Here is a 4,765-nt window from a genome sequence, read left to right as displayed (position 1 = left end):
CAGTGGTAGACAAAAGGAGAAAAATCCTACTTCCACTAAACAACTTCTGCTTTGCATTCAGGCTTCATCACATGGCCTTGGAGCTCCCAGACTGCTGAAATGAGTGCTAATCCACGGAATGGACGGCATGGCTGGCTACTGCAGAGAGAAAAGAACTGAATCTATTTGGCCTACATCCAACTCAAGATTTCTAAACGGAAGAATATTTACCCTTGCACCTCTCAGCATTTTTTTTTTCTCCTTAGTCCATAAGTACTTTATTCTTCCATCTTGGCCAACTTTCTCTTTCTCCTTTCCTTTCAGGCTGTCCAAATGAGCCTGAAATCTCCTTACTGCTGCTTCAGTCTCCAGTGCCCACTCCATGTTTCAAGAGTTTTTGTGCAATTGCTTATTATCAGAAGAACTTTTTTCTTTACACCAAGTTTCATACTTCCTTGGGTCTCTCAGTGTCCTTTGCTGTGAAAATTCACAAACAGTGACTAAATTTTTTTTTAACTTGACATGCCTTTGGACTGCCCTCAGTTAGACACTCTCAGTGGTTTGTGGTTTGTTTTACACTTTTTGCGTGTGTTAAAGTGCCATGTCCTTTCACACTAAAATGCAAATAATAAATAACACTGTGTACTTGTCATTATGCAATTATGTGCTCCCAAGAAAAATACGATAAAGCTGTCTAATGATGACCCAGTGAAATAATTATTTCCTCCTTGCTTTAAGCAAAAGATTTTCAGGCTCTACAAATACATCTTTGGTTGAGGAACATTGCCACCTAGCAACAAAGTATCCTCTCAGGCTTCTGGACAAAAGCTATAAAAAACTGCACTAGCAGCAGCTCTTAAAACTTTTTCAAATAGTTTTGGAAATTTGTTTTTGTCCTTTTGCCACTTAGCATTCAATGCCAGCTGGCATTCTGCAGAACAGAGGAAAATTGCTAGCTATTTAGTCTTGGAAGCAGTCTTTAAAAGGCTAGATACAGAAGTTAAAAAAAAAAAGACAAAATGTTAAGTTGTTCCTTAAACACATACTTTGCAGTAAGGGATAATGTGGAAGAACACCAACCAAGTAGGATACCTGCCAGATATCCTCATAAAGCCAAGAGAAAACATCTGCTGCCCACCCACTAACAGGGTAGAGCGCACAGCCCTTTTTTTTCCCCTGATGCCTCTAAGAAAGCTAACACTGGCTATGGTGTGCGCGTGAAAACTGCTTGCAGTGTTAAATCAGGTTAAAAATTAGAATTGGTATACATGAAACAAACAAACAAACAAAATCCAAAGAGCATATGGCCTAGAAAGATACAGGGACAAAACAGTGAGAACAAGAATTAGTTCAACAAATTCAGCAAAATAACTGGTGAAGAAGACATCATTTGCCAAAGTGACAGAATTAGGTCTGTTTTGGGACTGTTCTCTAGAGCAGAGGCATCTGGTATCTCACCAAATCATTTCGTGTTTTTGAAGATCTAAAACAGCAATGGGAACTGTCTCTGACTGGAAAAGCAAGTAATGGTTAGTCACAATTACAAAAATATAGGACATTTTACATAAAAATGAGAAATCTAGCCAAAGATAAAACATAAAACACTACAGTAAAAAAATCTAAGACTCATTTTTTAACGCTTTAATGAGGAAAAATTAACTAAATAGGTTTCACAATGTTGTCAGAATATTGTCAGAAGTGCTATGCAGGCAATGACTGAACATGAATAAAAGAAATACAGCAAAATGGCTTACTCCAAGACCTAAATAGCCTAAAAAATATGTTTTTACAAGCATGTCATATATATTACATGCTTAAAAATATTTAAATACTGCTTTAACTGTATGGACAGTTACCAAGAAACAAAAAAAAGTCTCGTTATTGCTGAGTGAGTTGGGCTTCTATACACAGCAATGAATAAAGATAAGAAAGAAAAGCTATTAAAAATGCATTGTATTAATATCTTGTCAATCACCGACAGTGTAAATCAGCCTCTTTTCTAGTGTCCTGAATAAGTATTGTCAAGTCTCAACTGCGGCAAACTTTGATACTCTAATATATTTATTTTCTGTCTTCTGTTCTTTCTACATTGAATATATGAGACCAGTGTAACTCTCTGGAAGTCTGTGACCACAAAAGACTATAGAATACTTTTCAATGACAAGATAATATGGCTTTTTTATCATTTGCAACATAAGAGAGTGTAGTACATACCCCATTCACATGATATTGTGGTTCAAGCTGAAGTGGTCATAGCTTGCCCATATATTTGTTGATTTTTGTTTCCTGGAAGTCTAGAACAATTCTTGAATTACAGTATCTTACTAATTTTTTCAGCAACTGATCAATGATCCAAACCTTTAAGTTATTTTCAAAGCACACAGTGGCCATAAAAGAGGATTACTTCAGTTTGTAGGCTGTAAAAACCCTACAAATGGAAAGAGAGATCCACTGTAGATTCACCATTACACACATTACAGCTGCCTACTGCATAAAGCCTGAATTTAGAGCCTGCACAATGACTCATATACACAGAACACTTTTGACACTTCCTCAGTACCCCGCCCTTTTGGCAGATCTGTGTCACGTGTACCAAAATTTGATTAAAAAAAAAGATGATATAAAAAGATATCTTGTAATTTAGAAGAGTAAATAAAATGCAAAGCAAAACCAATGAACCAAATGCTGAAGAAAGGGATGTCCAGCGTTATTTTTTAAAGAAAACAAAGTTCGGTAGGGTGCAACTTGCAGCAGGTTCTCTGCAGTATGATGAATTTCAGCTTTGCAGATGTCTATTTACTGACAAGACAAATTCATTTTTAATTATAACTTAATTATGATCTACGCAGCCTGCAGTTTTAGAGATCTAGTGTGATTGTTTCAAGGCCATATCCAATAAAGAACATGGACAATAGTGTTCACATGCCACAAAATAACAAGAGCTATATTAATAGTCTAATCACTCTTCATCTTGCTTTTATTTCAGACTCGTTCCTGGTGCACAACACAGGACTAATCAATTGCATACAGATAAGCTTCTTGCTTCATTTATACGGCAATGACAGCGCTGCTGTGATCCAAAATTCATCTTGAAATCCCAGTCTCTACAGTCGACAGCATAATTGACATTGAAATTGACAACAAACTGCAAGGCTGGAGAGTCTCCAATATATAATGTCTGCCAACACAAGGTCTGTCCCTCCTGGAATCTTCACGGCTGCTTTCTATCTTTCATAGCTTAAAATGCATAGAATTGAAGTTACTACTGCTGAAATATCATATCAAGCACATCAGATTAATTTTCCAAAGAAAACAGGGACATGCCTAAAAATTCCACCCCTAAGAGATTTTAAAAGATGTGATTACCATCTTACGCCTTTGATTTGTAGATAAAAGATGCTTGTAGATGTCACCCTATACAAGAGCAAAATCTGAGTGAAAAGACTGTCCAGCGAAATAAAATGAGAAAGCAATTAAAAACCCCAAAAAAGTACAAAAGTGACTATGGACATACTAACCACAGAGAAAATTCCAAATGCATGTGGACTGGTAGTGAGGTAGTTGCTACCCATTAACTCCCTACTTGTTAAAATGTGATTTAACTAAGTACCACAAACAGCAAATCTTTAAAAGCAAAGATTCTTAAGAATACTTAAATTTTATTTTGTTTGAGTTTAGCCTGTAGCACCCAGAAGTATGACAAGAGCCGGAAATATTTTGTCATACAGTCAAAAATGAAAAACTGCTGTTGCCATTTGGCTGAGTATGGCCCTGTGTCCCTTGCCTTTTATATTCAGATTCACAAAATGTCATGGTGAAACAACTGGTACGGACAGTGACCTCAGACTTACTTGAATAATTTCTGTTCTAGCACACTTGATTACAGCACTCAGGCTACTTCAGTTGCTTCTGATGTCAGTTAAAGACAGTGTGTAATACTACATCTGTGTGAACATACAGTGTTCTCACAATGTTCTAGGGACCTTAACCCATTTAATTTCTCTGGAGTTTGCTCAGCTTTAGAGTTTAAATCCTGCTGCCTACAAGCAGACCAGAAGCGTAACTTTTTAAATAACCAAATCATTCTTAGTCATCAATTTACAATAATCTTTTTTTTTTTTTTTAAGTGGCTGGTGTCTCTACCTGTGAATGAACTGTAGATTCTAGGATCTGGACTACATTTGAGTTATTTTGCCTGAGAAGGCGCACCTTGTAATGCTACCCACTGAACGCTAGTGAGAATGCTGTGATGTCTATGTAAATGAACATAGTACACTAATGAGAAATGTAGCTGTGAAAGAGGAATTTGTTTACTCTCCCTCAGACTGCTTAGACCAGCCGACTGCAGCCACTACTGTAATTCACAATTCAGTATCTATACAGCTCCTTATCACGGAATGATGGAATTTTCAGAGTTGGAAGGGACCTCTAGAGACCATCTAGTCCAACTCCCCTGCTAAAGCAGGATTGCCTACAGCACATTACTAAGGGCTGCCATGCGTGTGCTTTGCTGACAGTAAAGCCGTGCAGTGTGCACAACCACATACTGGAGGACAGTATGTGTGCTTTGTTCTAGGACTGTATTTGAAGCTTTTTTTTTTTCTCTCAGGATACCCTAGTTTCCCTTTAGCTCCACAATTTCCGTCTAAAACCCCTGCTGTCTTTAGATCCCTCCTGCCTCGCTCTGGTCTGAAGCTCACCTGGGGATGAGGGCGAAAGGAACGTACTAAGCACTCCCGGCCCTCAGCAACGACTACCACATCTAACTATACCTTGCCGGTTCCTC

The sequence above is a fragment of the Charadrius vociferus genome, unplaced genomic scaffold (genome assembly GCF_000708025.1).
Source record: "Charadrius vociferus isolate BGI_N301 unplaced genomic scaffold, ASM70802v2 scaffold560, whole genome shotgun sequence".
Lineage (NCBI taxonomy): Eukaryota > Metazoa > Chordata > Aves > Charadriiformes > Charadriidae > Charadrius > Charadrius vociferus.
This window is presented reverse-complemented; position numbering follows the sequence as displayed.